General features: G+C 39.4%; 1 protein-coding gene and 1 long non-coding RNA gene across 22 annotated transcripts in view; one reads left to right on the plus strand and one right to left on the minus strand.

Annotated features, from left to right (window-relative positions):
- Nucleotides 1-685: 685 nt before the first annotated feature.
- LOC140594948 (uncharacterized) lies at nucleotides 686-6,756 on the minus strand. The gene is made up of 3 exons (XR_011996221.1): nucleotides 6,193-6,756; nucleotides 5,330-5,490; nucleotides 686-759 (listed from the first exon to the last, which is right to left on the minus strand). It is a non-coding gene; the product is annotated as an uncharacterized lncRNA (long non-coding RNA).
- DTNA (dystrobrevin alpha) overlaps nucleotides 6,736-22,583 on the plus strand; it is a 349,092-nt gene continuing 333,244 nt past the window's right edge. For 20 of the 21 annotated variants that reach the window (XM_025996948.2, XM_072732152.1, XM_025996943.2 and 17 more), the window contains exon 1: nucleotides 6,739-7,029. The gene's annotated coding sequence lies outside the window, so the exon portion shown is untranslated. Of the gene's footprint in view, nucleotides 7,030-22,583 lie in introns of all 21 variants that reach the window. The other variant, XM_072732183.1, reaches the window with a different exon arrangement.

The raw sequence follows: 22,583 nt of genomic DNA on the forward strand, positions 1-22,583 counted from the left end.
GGGAGAAGCAGGCTCCCAAGGGGAGCCTGAGGCGGGATTTGATCCCAGGACCCCTGGATCACGACCTGAACCAAAGGCAGACACTCAACCACTGAGCCACTCAAGTACCCCAAAACTCAGTCCTTCATATGAGTTCTGGAAGAACAGGTAAACTGAGCTGGAGAATGCACTTTGATGATAGAAACAAAAGGACAGAGCATGTGGAAGAGAATACTTTACGTATGGCCTGCATACAATCCTGAAAGTCTTCTCTCCTATAAAATAAGTTGTTTCTACTTGCTTTGAAATCAAAACCAGATGATCTTAAAATACCCACTTTTTCCTTTAATGTAAACTACAAAATATGTTTTAAATGCTCTCTCTTCTCCTAAATATTTAAGACACAGATATAGACAAGTAGAGTTAAATTGAAGAAACATCATAACAAAGAGAAATATACTGCACTGGTATTGATTATTAGATTTAAATGAGTATCTTTACATGTATATAATTCTGTCATCCTCCAATTTTTTTGGTTTGTTTTAAACATACCAAAAAAAAGCTGTACATATTCCAGTAGCGAAAGCAAGCCACACGGGGTAGTCACTTCAGCTTGTTCATAGAAAATGTACCCAAAAAACGCTGTCAAAGGTATTTACAAGGCTACAAGAATTATTTCTACATGTCGCATAATGCCAGAAGTAAAATCGATTTTTCCTCACCATCATCCTCGTCTTATTTTCCAAGCACCTCCTAGATGAAATAAACATGCTTGATTCTCTAGAGAGGAGAAAAAAAAAAGATTTTTTTTATCATGGCCCTTGTCCTTGAGAATCTTAAAATGCTGTATGAGCTATGTGCAAATAAAAAAAAAAGGACAATTTCAAAATCAGGAAATTTTCACGTATATCTACTGGACAGCGCAGACAATGCTGGCAATAGATCAGGGTACAAAATAAGCCTTCTGGTTATGATAAAACATGTAAAATGCCCTCCATTTCTGTTCCTTTCAGTCTAGCTGATTGACATAAAAAAGAGGAAAGTAAGACCCATATGTAAATGGAGAAGCATTGAAACCATGGAGGATGTTCAAGCTGATCTGGTGAAGCAGCTCAGGGACAAAGGAGAAAGAACAGAGGTGAATCACCCATGGTATTTGTGACACAAATAAAAGATAAGCATCTTAATTAACAAAGAAAATTCTCATGCCAGTGGTATATATTATTACCTCCTAGGAATGCACTTTGAACTATCTCAAAATGTACCCCCTAAAGGGCAAAATACCTTTATTTCCAATAATACATCTTAATTATGGATCCACCCAAATATCTGTCATACAATTTAAAGATTACAATTGGGTTCGTTTACATTCATCCCCCAACCTTTTTTTTTTTTAATTTGGTTTTTCATAAAAGACAAGGCTTTGCAGCATCAAATAAAATATATGGTATTTACTACAGGGGTTAACTTTTAAATTAAAACATGTGCTTGTTAACATGCTTCTTAATGGTCTACAGGAGATTTGGGCTCTGTCTAAAGGATATGTCAAGAATCATTTTAGTGGGAAATAATTGAGTTGGGCAAACTGATTTCACATAAATAAAATTGTTTTGACTAAGCTTTTCACTCTGTAACAGGTTGGGGTTTTTTTTTTTTTTTGGTATTGTTAAAAACATTAGGTTTTATTTATAAATCACCAAGGAAAAATTTGACATTTCCCTAAGATAATGTGGATAGCTATTCATATAAGTCATCTTCAATAAACAGCAGGGGTTTTTTGTCCTTAATTATTTGGATTGATCATCTACACTGACCGAGTTTATTTGTTATTGATATTCTGATGTATTCAATACATGGCTACCTGTGTCAAGATATTTTGTATTCTTGGCCAAAACAAAACCGAAAACGTTCAGCTTCAAAGCAATTAAACACTGGGCAAAAACGCTTTTAGCAGCAAAATGAGTAGATTAGAAGCACCTTCTGAAGGCTATGGTCTCTAGCTGGCCTTTTTCCCACTGTCTCCACTGGGATAGTATCATCTAAAACATCTGTGTTTTGTTTATGGCCCACTGAGAAAAAATTCCCCCAGGAGTAAAGGGTGCACCGGTGTGGTGCCATTGAGAGATGTAAACCACCCTAATGTGTGGTTAATGAATTGCCATTACAAAGTGGAATCACAGCTATTTAAAATGGCATCAGATTTGTTCACTCTAACAGGAGGAGACAAAATACACTTGACCACTTGCACCTGTTCTTTAGGCTGTGTTCTTTCCTCAGTCTGAGGAGCATGTAGAGACTGCAAACACCATTTCTCCTGAGGATGTTAGATCTACAGAGGAGACACTGGCTGAGCACCATCGTAGGTACTGCCAGGAGCAGCTGAGTTACGCGGCACTGCCCTGGGCACAGGAGGCTCCAGTACAAGTGGGGGTGGGGGCAGGGAGCATAGGCAGGATGAAAGGAAGAACACCTCTGCTTTCCCAGATTTGCAATTACTCCCTAACAGCTGACAGGACCATGCCTCAATGCAGAATTTCTCAAGCAGATGGATACTAACTTTAACTATATAAATATGCATCTTGAAGTGACGCATAAGGAGACTGAATGAACATCCTTGGAGTATATTAATATACATAGTGACAACCCCCCCAAATTTTCATGAATGCTTAGGACACAATATGTATGTCTCAGTGGAGGTCAGAAGACAATGTTCTGTTTGAAGCTGCTGAGCTCCAAAATGGGAGTATCTTGAAAAGCTGGAGAACAGCAAAGGGTTCTGACTATTTTTGTGAGCCAGAGAGAAGGCAGGGCTTCTGTAGGAAGAGGGAGGACATTGAAAAAAAAAATGGACAGGAATGAAATTTGCCTCCTTCATAATTCTGCCCAGGGTCACCTTTGCCTCAAAATTTGATAGCTCTCGGGGATCCCTGGGCGGCTCAGCAGTTTAGCGCCTGCCTTTGGCCCAGGGCCTGATCCTGGAGTCCCAGGATCAAGTCCCACATCAGGCTCCCTGCGTGGAGCCTGCTTCTCCCTCTCCCTCTGCCTCTCTCTCTCTCTCCCTCTCTGTGTCTATCATGAATAAATAAATAAAATCTTAAAAAGTATAAAAATTTGGTAGCTCTCACACACACAAAAAAAGCCAAAGATAACCTAACCATCAACTGTCGCTCAGTCGATCCATCTTCTCGACCTGTATTGTACTGCTAATGTACTTTTCAGTTTTGAAAGCTTATCAGTTTCTTAGGAGAAGCATAATCTATGGATATTCTGTGTTTTCCAAGCCCCCATCTTGTCCTACAGTCCACATCCATTTCAGTCCACACCCAAGGGTATAAGAGTTTCTAACTGGCAAAACAGTAGTGTCTTTACTTCAAACATTTTGAATCCATCTTCTTTTATACTCTTGTCATTCAAGTCCTTTAAATACTCCAAAATTATTAGTTCCTCATGCCCTAAAACTATGACCAGCTAATCACTCTGATTTGACCTATAACACATGCATACTCTATATATCACTATGTCTATAAAACACATACACGCTCACATAGTTTCATCATAGCATAGTGAACGCTGTGATTGTACCTATGGCCATTCTCATTTTAATTACAATCTATTTTAAAAATCAAGATACTGTAAGTGCAAAATAGTAAAGATCAGATATTTATTTCCCTTGGTCAGGAGCCTACATTAGTATGAAGCACAAATCCATGGGCACAGCCATAATAAAAGTATTTTTCCCCAGGTAGCCTGGGTGGCTCAGCGGTTTAGCGCTGCCTTCAGTCCAGGGACTGATCTTGGTGACCAGGGATCGGGTCCCATGTCGGGCTCGTTGCATGGAGTCTGCTTCTCCCTCTGCCTGTGTCTCTGCCTCTCTCTCTCTCTCTCTCTCTCTCTTTGTGTCTCTCATGAATAAATAAATAAAATCTAAATAAATAAATAGATAATTTTTTTAAAAAGTATTTTTCCCTAAATGAAGGTTCTCGGGCACAAACTGCTAGTGATTGGTGAGCCACTGAAGTTGTAATGCATTTCCAAAATATATGCTATAATCATCAACCCTAAATATATCTCTAATTAAAACAAATCCTGCCATGAGTATGAAGATCAAAAGGAAAGTGCTCTTGATATATTGCTGTTCAATTTAGGCCTCCACCTCTTGTGCAGAAATCTCCCAGAGATACTGCAAATCCATTAGAGTCTGTTACATGCTAAAGCTTCTAGTTTAACTCCAATCGCCTGTGTAAAATCCTGGATTATAAATCACTGCTGCGATCTATGCCCAGGAACCATCTACTTGTATTGCTTATCGGAAGGGTTGGAGGAGGGTATATGGAACAACATCTTGAGGGTTGACGGATCAGAAAATATAAATGATATTTCCAAAACAATGAGTGAAAATTCTCAGCACTTCTCCATTTGATATGCAGAAAATGAGGGAGAATCATTATATTCCCTTAAAATAAAGCCTACAAAAGTGCCTCCCTCTAATTATTGTTTTGCTCAATAGAGACTGTATGAAAAGCTTTTTGAAACATCTGAAGTACTTTAGAAATATGAGATATTGTTACTACCAGTATTGTACTCTAAATATAGCAAGTATAACTCTTCAATGCTCCACTTTAATATACCTGCACCTTTGGTTTTCCATTTAGCTCCCTGACTTTCAGTGTTAATTTCTTCTTAAAATATTACTTATACTCAGCTATTTGATCCCATTGTCATTTTTCTTATTATGTTATACTGATAAGTCTGTTTATTTCTTCTACTGGATCCTATCCTCGAATCCACTTTTTAAAAAATCCACTCAATTTTAAAAATTGAGAACACTCAAGGCAGCCTCTACAGGACTGACACCATTAATTCAGCTTATCAAAAGATATTATCAGACATTATCTGCTTATAAGGAATTATGAGCTTATAATTCCTATAAGCTTATCAAAAGATAATGTCTGATAACAATAAGTCTGTCATTTCCTAAATTTGATTTCCATGCAGCAAAATTTAGAAAATCTTAGCTATTATTTGAAAGTTGATTCTCTTTTTCTTCTTCTCTTCTCCTTCTTCTTCTAATAATTAATTAATTAATTAAATAATTAATCCCCTTTATTCTTCCCTCCCCATCCACTTTCACTGCTTAGTCTTCTGCCTTCTTCTTGTCCCATTCTCTCTTTCACATCATTTCTCTTGGGAGTATTAGAAGGCTGGCTAGCTGCTGCATTTTCTGATATAGACCAGAGCAAAAGCTACCCAAGAGTGACTTGTGAGAACCTGCACAGTATTAAAAAAGAAATCCCCATTTAGTGTTTATGTAGGGTGCACATGGAGGAGAAGGGCAACGTTAACATATTACCTTGGGGATCAAAGACAGACTGAGGGGCGCCTGGGTGGGTCAGTGGTTGAGCGTCTGCCTTTGACTCAGGTGGTGATCCCAGAGTCCTGGGATTGAGTCTTGCATCGGGCTCCACAAGGGGAGACTGCTTCTCCCTCTGCCTCTCTCATGAATAAATAAATCTTAAAAAAAAAAGAGAGAGAGACTGAATTATGGGGCACAGAGACAAATGAAATCATTTAAATATGGAATGGAAAGTAAGTAAGTAAAAAGGAGTGTCGTTTGTACTTGCTTTGTGATACTTCGCCAAGTAATACCAAAAACAACAAAGTGTTTCATCTGTAAATCATTGTGTGTGTGTGTGTGTGTGTGTGTGTATTTGGAACAACTAGATGTAAACTAATGGGGGGGCAGGTTCCATGTTTCGAACTTCTCTCTATCCTCCAAAACACAGTGCAGCTCCTCATACATCTGGCACTTAAAAATAGTTTGAGTGAAGTATAGCAAATCACTATGAAACTGGTGTCTATTGCCCCAAAATTGACTATCATTGCTTCATACCATGTAAAGGGTTTAAACAATGCAAATGAATAGAAATTTACACACAGATGCATGGACATATAATACACATAGCCCCCAAAAGAAAATTATATGAAACCATGAAATTGAAGATATATACAAATACACAAGAGAAAAATTATACAGAAAACATATCCATGTAGAAAAATCCATTAATTTGCAAGATAGTCGGTAACTTAAAAATAATGAAGAGTATCTTTATTATTTTCAGCAATCTTAAGTTTCCAGGAATTGGTGACAGTGAAGAGCAACCTGTGAGTAGCTGTGCAATTAATATTTATAGTGAGATATTGACTTACGTGTACCTGGATAAGTCATGTTATCTGACTTAGGCTTCATGCTTCCGTATCTGAGGTGACAACACTATTTGCCTTCTCATCCACCTCCTCTGCAAAGATGCTCTGCAAATAAATGAGGTAATGTTTGGGAAATGTTTGCAGCTTGGGGAGGAAACCCACTGCATACATCTCAGGTGTTATTACTCTTCCATATTCAAGCCTGGCCTATTATTTTTATCTTAAATTGAAACGGCACTGTTTGAGTTCTTGGGTTCTGACCAAAATCTGGGTCAACATGAGAGGATGATTATTTTCAATTTTAATTCTGAGGCTCTGTTCGAATCCCTTGCACGTGTGAGGGAAAACTGTAGCAAATAAACAAAGCCCATAAATCAAGCTATGAAAGAGAAAAATCTCTATTCAGAAGGATTTTTTCTTTTTCTTTCTTTCTTTTTTTTTTTTTTTTTCAATGAAGAGCATGAACACTGTATTTCCCCGGAGGAATATTTCGGTCCAGGAAGGAGGATAGTGCATGCAGTGTGTGTGCGTGTATGCGTGTGTGTGTGCATGTGTGTGTGTGTGTGTGTGTGTGCTGTGCGTGCGCGCCCGCGGAGAGAGGGGCGGGGGAGGCGGATGAGGAGGATGAGATCATAGTTTCAGGATCCTCAGGAAACCCTGGTACTGGCAGCAGCCAGCCTCTGCTGTGCCCACATGACCCACAACTCTGGCAGCGGACCCGGCACTTCCAACATTATTAAATAATAAGAAAGCGGCTCCTACTCCATGCCCAAACCTCCCTACAGACCAATGGACACCTTCTAAGAGTTTGGCGCGTCGGTGACTGAGGCGCCCGTCCATTCCAAGGTGTGTGCAAGGCGTTTTCCTCCCCGGCAGCTCCGGGATGGGGGAGGGCGCGGGGGTGGAGGGGGTCGGGGTGCCTGGGGGCCGGGCGGGGAGTGGGCGCCGGCCGGGCCGCGCGGTGCCGCGGAGCGGGCGATGCACAGGACGCGCCGCCCCGGCTGCGCAGGGACCGCAGCCGCCCACGGCGCCGGGGCGCGGGCACGGGCGGCCGGAGCAAGGGCAGGCGCCGCGCGCCGGCGAAGTGCAGAGTGGAAGCGGGCGGCGGGCGCGGGCGCGGGCGCGGCCGGGCCGGGGCGGGGAAGCGCCCCAACGCCCACTCGCGGGGTTCCCACCTGTGCGCGGGCGCCGGCCGCCGCGAGCGCCAAGCATGTGCGGGCGCCGCAGCCAGGACTGCGGCGCGGCGCCTCCCCGGGCGGCGGGCGGCGGGCGGCGGGCGGCGCCTCGGGCCCGCGGGGCGGCGGTAGCGGCTGCTGCAGGATGGCCGGCCCGGGGCGCGGGGCCGCGCAGGTACACCTCGGCCGCCCGCGGAGGCCCGGCCGTGCCGCAGGCCGAGCGGCGGGGAGGTGGCGTGTGCAGCTCGGTTAGGGATGGCCCTCACGCTGGGGAGCAGGCCGGGAGGTACCGTGCGGCCGGGAGGGCGGCGCTGGGTCCCTCGCAGCCCGCGGCGTCTGCGCGTGTTGCAGTGCGCTGCGGTGCGCGGGCGGCTGCCGAGCGGGAGTGGGCGCGCGCGGCGCTGGGCGGCGGGGCGGGGCGGGGGGCCGGGGCCGGGGGTGGGGGCCGGGGGCTCGGCGTCTGTAGCCTGTTGCCCGTTTTGCAGTTTTCCGCTGGGCCGAGGGCGGACGGGAGGGACCTCCTGGTGCCCGGAGTGGGAGATGGAGAGGTGTCTGTCAAAGGACCAAAGCCAAGGAGGGAAGCGGGGTGGCCCGACGGCGGTGCTGGGCTCCCTGGTGCCATTCCTGGGACTCGGTAGTAAAACTTTGCTCTCTGGCTGGTTTGGGGAAATGGCTTTGAGAAGAGGAGCGTGGAACTTGGTGGGGGGAGGGCGGGGGGAGCCGGCGGAATGCTGGATGTACCCTCGCAGAGAAGCTTGCCACCCTTAGGATCCTTGTTGCACTGAAAAATGGGTCTTTGGAGTTCATGTTTACATTCAAGTTTTCCTGCTTTCTCTTAGGGTCACTTGGTATTAATGTGTTTGTGTTTCCTTTTGAACGCACCTGTATTGTTCAAGTGTGCATAGTTACTGATTTCTTTTTTTTTTTTTTAATGTACTTATTTTGCTTATTCCAAAGGTAGAAACTTCAGAACTAAGAAAAAAAGCTCTCCGTATGTTCCAGGCACAGTTCTGTGTGTTTTCACTCAGTTAATTCTTACAGCAACATCAGGGGTGGTTAATAATATTATCCAGCTTTTTTTTTTACAGGTGAGGAAATCCAGACACAGGTGAAATAACTTATTCAAAGTAGAACAGTTATTAAACATTAGAGCCCAATTGAGCACTCAGTGCACCCTTAAGCAACTCAGGTATTTATTTATCTCAAGGGCACTTCATTGTGCCTAAAGTCTTCTATGCTTCATATATATATATATATTAATATTTTATTTATTTATTCATGAGAGACACAGAGAGAGGCACAGACATAGGCTGAGGAAGAAGCAGGCTCCATGCAGGGAGCCCGATGTGGGACTCCATCCCTGGTCTCCAGGATCACGCCCTGGGCCGAAGGCAGACGCTCAACCGCTGAGCCACCCAGGCGCCCCTATGCTTCATACACTGACCACATTTCTCTACCAAAATGACGTCTTAACAACCGCGTTGAACACAATGAAGATTTTCTGATTTTTAGCACTATACCTATAGCAAACATCCTTTGAGTACTTTTGTCACAACCAAGTTTCCTACAACAATTTTAAACCAAAGTAGCATTTGTCAGTCAAGATTTTTCAGCCAAGTAAGTTAGCACAAAGCAGATGGCTGAATTGACCTATTGGTTTGCACTTAATTTTAAACTAAGGTATTAGTCTTTACTCAAAACATGGCCATCATTTTCCTCAGAACACCAGAAGCTTTGAGCAAGTTTAATCATCTTTAATCCAATCACTCTGACTAGAGGTTAAGCAGTTTTAAAAGAAGAATTTTGTTATTCTCTTTCAACTGTCCATGATTAAAAGGTTATGTCTTGAGGGTGTGCCTATATGTCTATACCTTTTAGCCAGTTGTACGTGCTTTATACAAAGTTTGTAGCAATGAAGACTGAAATCAAAATTTCTCATTAGTTCTAAGTTGGAAATACTTTTAAAATTTTGACTTGCTTTAAATGAACCATGATGTGAAGAAAGGTCTCGGTGGGATGAACTCCCAACTGCATAAATTTAGAGAATTGCTCTTCATTTGAGCTTATCGTGAAGCTCTCATAATATTCATTTTATTGGACGGATGTCTCTCTTAAGTCTTCATCTATTATTTCCTCAAGTAAATTTAATTGCTCCTTCACATAACCAATTTCAAATTATTTTGACATTCATAGACTTCCTTAATTCTTGTCTCTCAGTTTAATTAAATTCAACATACATATTTCAAACCCACAAGCATTCAACATTATAAGTGAAAAGACTAGAACGCTACATGGACACATGTTCTTGGGATATGAAAAAAGAAATCATCCCATTCTTCAGTGGTTAACCTCCTCCATACCCCAAATTATGGCTTCAACTTTATTTTGGGATACCAGAGTGCAGTGCTTTGGTCAAAATAGTTGCAAGCCATGAGACACAGTGTTGTTGATACTGAAATTGAATTTAAATCTTCCAGGTCCATTTATATGAAATGTTGATTGTTATTAAGGCATACATTTTATAATACGTAGGTATGTCCTTTCTTACCTGACTCAGAATTGTTCCAGTGTTCTAGCTTGTTACTTATTTTAGAGAAAGCATTCCCTTCCTTCTTTGACCTCACCTGGTAGATATGACATGACTTTGTCCTTTCAAGTCCCACACCACCAGTTTTGGGAGAATTATAATGTCTCTGCTTCCTTAGAGCCCCAGTGTTTCAGGAGGTAGATGGGGAGGTGGGGATCAGTAATGAGCAGAGAGATGAGTGAGCCCTGCCAACACAGAGGGTCAGATTTTAATAAAATAAGTATACACATAAGTGTTTATGCAAATCTAGGTAAGTTCTCTGAAAGAACGAATTCTTTAATCCTTTAAAGGATTCTGCACTGTCTTAGACACAGAGGTCAGAACGGGATGCCCAAGCAGTCACATATTTGTGGAGGAATGACATGTGAGGAGGTGTTTACTAAGTCAGCTGTCTTCTTAAATGCTTTCATAAATATTTTCTGAATATTTTCTGAATCAGAGACCTTTGTCTCATTCTGCTTATCGCTACACTTCTTTATTCACCAGGAGCCATACTATTTACTTACATTATTCACCTAGGGACATGGGGAGATTTGCTATCAATACCTTTTAAAGCATGTAGAGCATGTGCCACCCTTATCTGGTTAGTAACGTATGTACAGAAAGTCATTTAAGTTTAGCGAAATATAATCATTTTCTCTCTTTACCTTAACAACTACTGTTGACTTTTAAAAAGTAGTTGTGGGGATCCCTGGGTGGCACAGCGGTTTGGCGCCTGCCTTTGGCCCAGGGCGCCATCCTGGAGATCCGGGATCGAATCCCACATCGGGCTCCCGGTGCATGGAGCCTGCTTCTCCCTCTGCCTGTGTCTCTGCCTCTCTCTCTCTCTGTGACTATCATAAATAAATAAATAAATAAATAAATAAATAAATAAATAAATAAATAAAGTAGTTGTGTGTGTGCATGTGTGTGGTTGTTGTTAAAGTGGCAGATGGTGCAAAATAGAAATGCAATTGATTCATCACACAGTGCCTAAGATTCTATAAAGTGTCTAAGGGCAGGGAAGAGGCCCCAGAGTAAGGTATTGATAATGATACTCATCATTAAGTGATGAATATGCTGGGAACATAGGTATTAACAATTTAAAGTATAGTAATAACTAAATTTATTGAATATGTACTGTGGGCTGGGTATTCTGTGGGCTAAAGATAAATTAAGTATTCTTCACAATAGCATAGAGGTCTGTATGCATTACCCATATCCCCATTGTGTAGAATGGGAACTGAAACATGAAAAGAACAATAATCAAGACCACTGTCACATAGGTAGAGATAAACCCGAAATCCAAGTATTCTGATATTGTAGTACACACTGTTAACTGTTGATGTGTAGCACCCAGTTCATAATTTTACTAATTTGTTAAATTCCCACCTCCTAATTTGGTCCTTTGGTTACTTTTCCCTTAGTAAAAATCAGTGGGGAAAAAAATAGAACTTCCTTTAGGGCAATGGTTTTTGCCCAATATTTTATGGCAAAATATACATAAAGAAGAGATCTATGAATTCCTAGACAAAGATTAGAGATGGCTAAATTATGAGAAATTTTTCATTACATATTTTTTAAATTCAAAAGTAGTCATCTGAACAGCATTTGAAACTATTGAAATTTTTATCATCAAGGATATGTACTTTAGCATTTCAAATAATTTTTTTTTAAGATTTTATTTATTCATTCATGAGATACAAAGAGAGAGAGACAGAGACACAGGCAGAGGGAGAAGCAGGCTTCATGCAGGGAGCCTGACGTGGGACTCAATCCTGGGTCTCCAGGATCAGGCCCTGGGCTGAAGGCTGCGCTAAACCGCTGAGCCACCTGGGCTGCTCAACAAACAACTTTAAAGTCTCAGTGACTGAGATAAATAAACAAAGGTTTATTTATTGCTAATGCTATGTGCCTATATTGGTCAATAAGACTGTATTCTATATCCCCCCTCTCTTAGAGATTCATGCTAATAAAGCTGCTGTCTTCCAAAGATCCTCATCTCTCATTAGGCACATGGGAACATGGTGAATCACCTACAAGTTTTTAAAATGTTTCTACCAGCAAGCAAGACTTGCCACTTTTACATATTTCATTGGCCAAAGGAAATTATACAGCCATTCTTAACTGGAAAATGGAAGAGAGGGGGCAATACAATCCTATGCCCGATGGAAGAACAGTGTGATGATAGTGAACACATTATGATTACCATATAAAATTAGTTTCCTTCAATAGTTTTATCACCTAAAAATGACTTAGGTCTTAATGTAAAGTAGAATCAACAATAATTATGTTTTAGAATTCAGCATAGAAAGGTAATTTCTACATAATATCATCAGCAAAGAAAACAGAGACTAAACTTCTGAAATGAATGATATCCCCTTTTTCACTGGGAGTGTATTTAGTCAAGGAATGATCATAAAGCTATGGTTTATTTTAAATTAATGCATGATTTAAACTATTTGACAGCAAGCACAAGCCAAGAACAGTGCCAATGCCACATACATCACCCAGCCTCTGTTTTATGAACTGATCTGATAGTATCAACATGGTAGAAAAAAGAGAATGGCTATTTATGTTCATCTTTGTCACCTCACCAACATGGACAAAAGTAACATAGGTGCTATTATATATTATTGTAAAAAGTAATATAAACATATAAATCATACTGCATGTTTAAGTTACTGAACATAATTTAAAATGTTAGAATATATCTAATCCATATTTTTAAACCTTTTATTTTGAAATAATTGGAGATTCATATTCCATTGTAAGAAATAATAAAAAGAGTTCCCATGGTCACTTTTATCCAGTTTCCCCCAACACAAACGATTAGAAAATGGGCAAAAGGCATAAAAAGTCATGTCACCATGGAAGATCTACAAATGGCAAATATGTACGTGAGAAGATAATCGACATCACTAGCCATTAGGGAATGCAAATTAAAGCCAAAGTGAGATATCACTACACACCTATCAGAATATTCACTGCAAGTATATAGGAATTTAGTGGTTTTTGTATGTTTATGTTGTATCCTGGGAACTTGATGAACTTATTAACTCTAAGTGTTTTTTTTTTTTTTTGTAATTTCTTAGAATGGTCTGTATAGACCATCACATCATCTGAAAGTAGTACAACTTTCTTCCTAATCTGTATGTCTTTTCTTTTCTTGCCTTATTGCACTGTTAGAGGTTCCAATATTATGTTAAACAGAGGGCTGAGAGTGAACATTCTTGTTGCTGATCTTCAGGGGAAAGCATTCAGTCTTTCATCATAATGTATACATAATATCAGTAAATTTGTCTTCTAGATGTTCTTAATCAAATTGAAAATTTTCACCTCTCTTCCATTTTTTTCTGGGTGTGTTTATCATGAATAGATATTAATTTTTGTCAAATCCTTTTTTCCTACCAAATGATATGATCATTTCATTCTCCTTTAGCCTGTTATAATAGTAGATTGATTTTTGACTGTTGAACCAGCTTTGTACCCCCATAATAAATCCCATTTAGCCATTGTGCATATTTTTTGTATAATCTATTTGCCAGTATTTTGTTTAATATTTTTACATCTATATTCACAAGAACTATTGGTCTATAGTTTTCCTTTTTGGTACTGTCTTTGTTATTGGTATCAAAGTAATGAGTTACAATGTCTTCTCTCTTCTATTTTCTGAAAGAGATAGTGCAGAATTGGTATTAATTCTTCTTTAAATGTTTCGTAGAATTCCTCGGTAAAACCATCTGGTCTGGGAGATTTCTTTTTTTAGTTTGTTTTTTTTTTTAACTTATGAACTCAATTTCTTTAGTACTTGTACAAGTTTGCTTGGACTGCCATAACAATATCACAGACTGGAGACTTAAACAACAGAAATGTATAGTTTCACAGTTCTGGAAGCTGTAAGTTCAAGGTCAAGGGATCAGCAGGTTTGTTTTCTTCTCAGGCCTCTTCCTTGGCTTGCTGATGGCTGCCCTCTTGCTGTGAACTCACATGGTCTTTCCTCTGTGTGTCTGAATTTTCACTTCTTACCAAGACATGGTCTGATTTGATTAGGACCCATCGTAATTGTCACATTTTAACTTAATCATCATTTTAAAGGCCCTGTTTCTAAGTATGATCATATTCTGTATTGCGGTTAGGACTTCAACATATGAATTCTGGGAGGACACCGTTCAGCCCATAACAATATTTTATAGGCTATTCAAATGATCTGTTTCATATTACATGAACTGTGGTAATTTAAGTTTATTGAAGAATTGATTCATTTCATCTAAGTTGTCAAATCTATTTGTGGAGAGTTGCTCATAATATTTCTCTTTGTTCTTATGATGTCTGTACTATCTCTAGTGACATCTGTTCTTTATTCTTGATGTTGGTAAGTTGTGTCTTCTCTCTTCTGTTGGTTTTGACAGAGGTTTGTCAATTTTATTGATCCTTAAAAGACCACATTTTTTCATTGATTTTTCTTTATTGCTTTTCTGTTCTCCATGTCATTGATTTCTGCCTTTGTAATTCTTATTCTCTCCCTTCTGTTTGATTTTGGTTTATTTTTCTCATCTTTTCCTATATTCTTGAGTGGGTATTTATACTGGTTTTAGGTTTTTCCTCTTTCCTACTGTATGCATTTAGTGCTATAAATTTCCCTTTTGGCACTGCCATAGCTCTATTGTACATTTTGATAAGTTGTATTTTCATTTTTAGAAAAGATTTTATTTATTCATTCGTGAGAGACACAGAGAGAAAGAGCAGAGATGTAGGCAGAGGGACAAGCAGGCTCCCTGCAGGGAGCCTGATGCAGGGTTCAGACCCCAGGACCCTGGGATCACGACCTGAGCCAAAGGCAGAAGCCTAACCACTGAACCACCCACGCGCCCCTGTATTTTAATTTTAATCCAATTCAAGTGCTTTTAAAAATTTCTCTTGAGATTTCCTCTAGGTTTGACCTATGGGTTACTTAGAAGCGTGGTGTTTGGTTTCCAAGTATTTGGAGATTTTGTTATTGTTATATCTCTGTGTTTCTGGTCAGAGAATCTTATTTTCTGTATTGTCTGTCTTTTTGTCAGAGAATACACTTTGTGTCATTTTGATTCATTTAAATTTGTTGAGGTTTATTTTATGACCAGAAATGTTGTTTATCTTGGTATATTTTCCATGGGCACATTAAAAGATTGTGTATTCAGCTGTTTGGGGGCAGAATGTTCCATAAATGCCCATTTAGATCCTGTTGGTTGATATTGCTGATGAATTCTTATATATTTTTGCTAATTTTCTGTATAGCTCTCTCTATTGACTGTTGAAAGAATGTGTGAGGTCTCCAATTATAATTGTGGATTAGTCTATTTTTTTTTATTTGTATCAGTTTGACTTTACATATTTTGCAGCTCTGTCATTTGGTATATTTATATTTAGGATTGCTTTGTCTTTTGGTGTGTTGATTCTTTTATCATTCCATAATATCCTCTCTATATCTGGTAGTTTTATTTGCTGGAAGTTGACTATATGTGACATTAACAGACACTCCTTTTTTTCTTTAATTGACGTTTGCATAATATCTCTTTTTATATCCTTTTACTTTCAATCTGCCTGTATTATTATATTTGATTTGAATTCTTTGTACATATAATGTAGTTGCATCATATATTTTATTTTATTTATTTATTTTTTAAAGATTTTATTTATTCATGAGAGAGAGAGAGAGAGAGAGGCTGAGGGAGAAGCAGGCTCCATGCAGGGAACCGACTCGATCCCAAGACTCCAGGATCACGCCCTGGGCTGAAGGCAGGTGCTAAACCATTGAGCCACCCAGAAATCCCATGGGTCATATATTTTAATCCACTCTGCTAATATCTTTTAATTAATGTATTTAGACCATTTACATTTACTATAATTATTGATATGGTAGGTTTATGTCCACCATTATATTTTTTGGTTTCTTTCTCTCCTTTTTTTTTTTTTTTACTTTCTCTGGAGTTTTTTCCTTACCTTTCTGTCAGTTACTTGAGCTTTTATAGAATTCCATTTGTATTCGTCTACAGGGTTTTTAAGTGTATCCCTTTATAGATCTTTTAGTGGTTGCTCTAATTTTATATCATATATGTGTGTGTGTGTATATACATATATAAAAAATGTTTTTGCTGTCTACTGCTGTCATCATTTTATCGATTATAGTGAACCATGGAAACTTTACTTTTTTTACACCCTATTCCTCTCTGCCATTATAGTATAATTGTCAAATATTTCCGTTACATATTTTCCCACAGTGTTAACATTTTTGCTTCAACTGTCAAATATAATTTAGAAAGCTGAATAGGAACAAAGGAGCCCATTTTATCCATATTTTTTCTTTCTTGTTCTAACATAACTTTCTTTTATTGCTTCCTTTTTGTTTTTTTAATATTTGCATTTTTATTTATTTTTTTAAAGATTTTATTTTTTATTTATTCATGAGAGACAGAGAGAGAGAGAGAGGCAGAGACAGAGACAGAGGGAGAAGCACGCTCCATGCAGGGAGCCTGATGTGAGACTCAATCCCAGGACTCCAGGATCATGTCCTGAGCCGAGGACAGATGGTTAATAACCACTGAGCCACCCAGGCATCCTCCTTTTTGTTTTGAAAGCTTCCTTAGCCACTTTTAGAGCAGACTGGCCTCCTGGTGACAAAATATCTTTGATTTCCTTCATCTGATAATGTCTTTATTTCCCCTTCATTCCTGAAGGATATTTTAACTGGATATGGGGTTCTAGGTTGATAAATCTTTTCTTTCCATGTTTGAAAAATGTGCCCATTTTATAATGACCTTCATGGTTTTGTTGAGGTGGCATCTTGATTCATCTTCATTATCTCTTATAGGTAAGTGTCATTTCTCTTTTGTTCTTTTCAAGATTTCTTTCTTACCTTTAGTTTTCATAAATTTGACTATGTCGTATTGGCATGGGTTTCTTTGGGTTTATCTGTTTGGCATTCAGAATTATTTAGTTCTTGAATCTGTAGATTAAGGTCTTTGTCAAACTTGGGAAGTTTTCAGGCATTATTTCTTTGAGTACTTTTTTCAGCTCTGTCCATTTTCTACTTTCTTTCCAGGTTCCCAAGACATGAGTGTTAGATCTTCTGTCATAGTACCATAGTGGACTTGTTTCCTATGACTGCTGTAACAAATTTCCAAAAATGTGTTTACAACACACATTTATTCTTTTACAGCTCTGGAAGTCAGAAGCCAGAAATCACTTCCACTGGGTTAATCAGGGTGTTGATAGGGCTAGTTTCTTCTATAGGTTCCATGGGACAGTTCATTTTCTTGCCTTTTCTAGCTCCTGGAGGCTACCAGTATTTTTTTGACTTCACGATTCCCTTTTCACACCAATTTAATCTCTTCCTTCTATAATCATGTGTCCTACTTTCTTTGCTGTAATCAAATCTCCCTTGACTCTCTCTTTCAAGGGCACTATGATTACATTTAGGGTCCACCTGGGTAGTCCATTATATATTCCTAATCTCAAGCTCTTTAAATTAATCCCATCTATAAAATCATTTTTTGCTTTATAAGCTTCCAGGGATCAGGACCAGACTGAATGTCTTTGGAAGCCATTAATCAGCCTACTGCACACACAGAATCTCTGAGGCTGTGTTCAGACTGGGTTATTCTAATTGTCCTATCATCCAGCTCACAGATTCTTTCTTCTGTCATTTCCATTCTGTTATTGGGATATCTGGTCATTGGGGTTTTTTTTTCTTTCTCTCCTTTTTTTTTTTTTTAGTTCTAAAATTTCCACTTAGTTTTCTTCTAATGTGTTTTTTTGTTTTTTGTTTTGTTTTGTTTTTTGCTGATACTTTCTACTTTTTTGTTTCAAGCATATTCATAATAGCTAATTGGAATATATTTTTTATTATGGCTGCTTTAAAAACTTTATCAGATAATTCTAACATCTGTCATCTCATTGTTGGCATCTATAAATTGTCTTTTTTTTTTTTTTTCATTCAGTTTCTGATTTTCATGGTCCTTGGTGTGATGAATGATTTTCATTTGAAACCTGGCCATATTCTTATTTTGTTAAGAGACTCTGGATCTTATTTAAACATCCTGTTTCAGTTGTCTTCCACTAACATCACCCCAATAGGCAAAATGGGGTTGGTGTCATCTCATCCCTCCCAGATGGGGGGAGAAGTGCAGGTTCCTCACTTGGTCTCCCTTGTCACCTAAGGGGGCTCCACATTACTGAGGGAATTGCAAATTCAAGTTCCCCACTAGATCTTCACTGATATCTCCCTGGTTGGAAATGGTAGAAGTGCCTCTTTTCTGTTCCCTGTGTGCAATCGATAGACAATATGGGGATAAGGAGGTGATCTGATTACTCCCGGGCCATGATGACAGTCCTGACTCTCCACGAGGCCTCCCATGAGAGACCACTCAATGGAGATGGAGAGGGGAGACTTGGTATTGCCAGGTGGGGATAACAGTTCAGCCTCCCCACATGGTCTCCACTGACAACCTAGTAGAGGTAGAAGGTGGAGTCTCATTACCACCTGGTAGGAATGAAAGTCCCAGCTCCATACTTGGCCTCTGTGCCATTACATTGGTGGGAACGAGGAAATATGGGGCTCCTGTACAGCCTGGTGAAGGTGTGGGTCTAGGCTCCCTGCTTAGCCTGTTGGCAAGGTTGTGTAGGGCTACATTCTTTTCTGCCTTAAATGGTTGGAATAAAGCCATTATTATCTAAATATGTTTTGATATATTATGTTGCCCCTTTCTTAGTCCTTTCACTAGGTAAAGCATGATTTTGTTGTCCTCCTTTTTTTTTTTTTTTTTTTAATCTGTGTCTGTTGGCATTTCCAGGTTTCTAGTTTCTTTAAGTCCCATGTCTGGGATACATGGAGCAATACAAAAACCCAAAGAAGTCACCATTGGGGTGACTGTGAGGGCCCTGAGGCACCTAGCTGGTTTGCCTTCTCCCCAACTTTCAGAGTCTTCATATGCTTATTTTATGTATAATGTCAAGGGTTTTAGTGTACCCAGTGGAAGGAATAGGGAAAATTACTTCTATTCCATCTTCATAGAAATCCAATCCACATTTTTTTATGCAAGTGTAAACTGAAAAATATCACTCAACATTGATTCTCAGAGGATGACAGGGGATTACTGCTGCTCTGTTCCTGAATAATAGGCACTTTACGGGTCAGTGGGATGAGGGGGTAGTTGGACAATGATGCAGACAGGAACACAGAACATTCCATCAGTGTGAAGTTTCAGGGACCATACGAAGGTACTTTTACTCTTCCAAATCAGTGCTTTTTCCTCTCCTGGGAAACCATTACTGCAGGCTGTAGCAAGATTGGAAATTTCTACCATTCTCATGGACTGTCTTTGTGGCAGAATTCTATAACTCCACCATCCCAGCCCCTACTGTATTCTAAGTGTCCGTTTTTCCTGGGAACATTATCCATCTGAAATGCTATTTTGAACCAGAAAGTGTGTGGGGAAATGTTGCTAAGCTAAGAAGGAAATAGTGAACACAAAATCCATGTTTAAATTTTGGGAAGCATCTACCAGCAAGCATTCATGTTAATTTATTTTGATGTAAAATTATACATTAAAAATAAATGTATTGATTTTGTCAAGTTGTTTAATCACTGCCTAGTAGATTAAGTACAAGAGATGGGGAATAAGAATTTTCTGCTTGAAACCAATATTAAAAAAAAACATTAAAAATTAAAAAAAGAAAAACACACAAACAAACAAAAAAGAAATCAATATTCAGGGATCCCTGGGTGGCTCAGTGGTTGAGCCCCTGCCTTTGGCTCAGGTCATGACCCCAAGGTCCCGGAATCGAGTCCCACATCAGGCTCCCTGCAGGGAGCCTGCTTCTCCCTCTGCCTGTGTCTCTGCCTCTCTCTGTATCTCTCATGCATAAATAAATAAAATCTTAAAAAACACCAATATTCCAATAGATAACAATTGACAGGGAGGCAATCCCAAAGAACAGCAGTCCAGCAAGATTCTTCCAAAAAACAAATCAAGTTATTGACACTGTCATTTTTTTTAAAGATTTTATGTATTTATTCATGAGAGACAATGAGAGAGAGACAGAGACACAGGCAGAGGGAGAAGCAGTCTCCATGCAAGGAGCCCGATGTGGGACTCGATCCCAGATCCTGGGATCATGGCCTGAGCCAAAGGCAGACGCTCAACCGCTGAGCCACCCAGGTGTCCCTGACACTGTCATTCACCCTGAAGTTCTCACTGTACTAGAGCAATGTTCCTTCAAATGTGGTTCTCAGACGGGTAGTGTTAGCACACCCTTGGAAGTCTCTGGGAATACAAATTTCTAAGAAACTCTGGGGATGGAGCCCAGCAATCTCTTGTAACAGACTTTCCAGGTTCTTCTGATGCACGTGAAGCTAGAAACCACTGTACGAAAGTAACTATTGCAGAGTACACTAAATTTATGCTTTTCATGATTCTCACCTCACCAGTTTAGAGTTTTGGAAAATTTATTTATTATGTTTAACATTTTGTGTGCTTTTTATTTGTAAGTATTTTTAAAGTAAAAATAGCAAAAAACTCAAAAATTTGTTACCCAAGGCAGTCTCTTTAGTTACATGTGCCTTGTTGATTTCCAGAATTATTGTATCCTTAACCCAAATAGTTATAACTGCTCCATGTCTTACTTTTTGGTTGAATCCATAAATTAAGCCATGCCTACACTTCCCTGCCTTTGTTCCCCATAGCTGCCAAGTCATAAATTAATGGATTTTCTTGGCAGTTTTTATGCTTTTTTCTAGAGCTGACACAAGTCATGAAGATATTTGGAGGCAAGGGTGGGGGCGTCTCTGCATCATTTGAAGAAGATGCATTTTAGGAGATCTTGTCACACAATATTGTTAGAGACAGATGCATATGCAGATGTCCAGACTCATCATTGTCATTACCACATCAGTTCTACCATAGGGGATTCACTGTCTACTACAGGCTGGCATTTTTCTCTGGGATCATGTGAGATTAAAGAAAATCTTGACTCTAGGACTATCCTGAGGAAAGAGAAACTGCATCTGGAATAGCAATTTTATAATTGGGGTGTAGTTACAAACCCCAAGATGGGGCAAGACAAAGTCAGTAGGAAGCAAAAGGTTAGAAGTTTTAAAAAATACCTTGTGACTATAATTAAATATAGATAGGCAGATTTGAGAGATTATCCGTGGCTTCTAGTCCTAAATATGGTTCAGTTTTATTTTAAGGACAGTATTGGATTATTTTATTCTTTCAATTAGCAATTCACTAAACATAGAGCATAGATTGTATAAGCGTAGAGAACATAGATTTATAGAAGAGAGATTTGAGTTCATAGATTTTTTTAGAGATTTTATTTATTATTTTTAAAAGATTATTTATTTATTTATTTATTTATTTATTTATTTATGTGAGAGAGAGAGAGAGAGAGAGAGAGAGAGAGAGAGGCAGAGACACAGCAGAGGGAGAAGCAGGCTCCACGCAGGGAGCCTGATGTGGGACTCGATCCCAGGACTCCAGGATCATACCCCGGGCCGAAGGCAGGAGCTAAACCGCTGAGCCACCCAGGCATCCCAGAGTTCATAAATTAGAATTCACTTAGTACCCACCACTTTTGATTGCCAATCTTTTACTTTTTTGATTAGTTATTACATTTTACTATGTATAATTTTTAAGGTTAATGTTTAAACTTTTACAACATAAAGTTTATTTCCATAATACCTTGTATTCCATACATTTTTTTTTAAGATTTTATTTATGTATTCGTGAAAGACACAAAGAGAAAGAGTCAGAGACACAGGCAGAGGGAGGAGCAGCCTCCATGCAAGGAGCCCGACACGGGACTCGATCCCCAGTCTCCAGGACCAGGCCCTGGACTGAAGGCGGTACTAAACTGCTGAGCCACCTGGGCTGCCCTCCATACATCTTTTTGAAGGTGTCCTTGTTCCTGAGTAAACTAGGGGAGTGGCTCACAATTCATCTGCTTTTGATTTAAAATGAGACACATTCTTGGTTCAGAAAACAGTAATCTCTTATCCTTTTAGTAGCCCCACTACCAGTTGTATTATGTTTTCCATTCCTTCTGTTCCCTTTGTGCATCCAATCTGATTATATTTCTCATTTACTTGTGTTGCTTGGGTGTTTAAGTGGTTGTGCTTCTGCAATGTTTTGGGGATAAGACTTCCAAACCTTCATTATGTAGAAGTGTTTGTTAAATACCACCATGTGGACAGGTTGGAGGAACCACTCCTTTAAAAACAGGTTTTTAAATGATGAGGCAGATGTTAGCTCTCACACACTCATCTTTTATAAAATAAGGGCCCCCAGCCCTGGCAATACTAGTCAGATATCTTCTTTCTTAAAGGAACCACTTGGTTGGCTTTTTAAAAATGTAGTAATGAAATCATCACCAGAATGCTTAGGTAAGGCTTAAATATGGAGAAACACGATTCTTGCAGAACCAAAGGGGCTAAGAAAAGGGGGATTCAGAAAGGTAAGAAGTGTAATCATGTCCTGTGTGGGCAGTCAGCCAGATTTTCCCCTATAGTGCTAGCTTCTATTTATAAACACAAAATGTGTCAGGTGATTTTTTTTCCATATGCAGATAAATCCTGCCCCTTCCTTTTAACCTAAACACTGTAAAAGTACTGTTTACCA

This window comes from Vulpes vulpes, chromosome 13 (genome assembly GCF_048418805.1).
Source record: "Vulpes vulpes isolate BD-2025 chromosome 13, VulVul3, whole genome shotgun sequence".
Classification (NCBI taxonomy): domain Eukaryota; kingdom Metazoa; phylum Chordata; class Mammalia; order Carnivora; family Canidae; genus Vulpes; species Vulpes vulpes.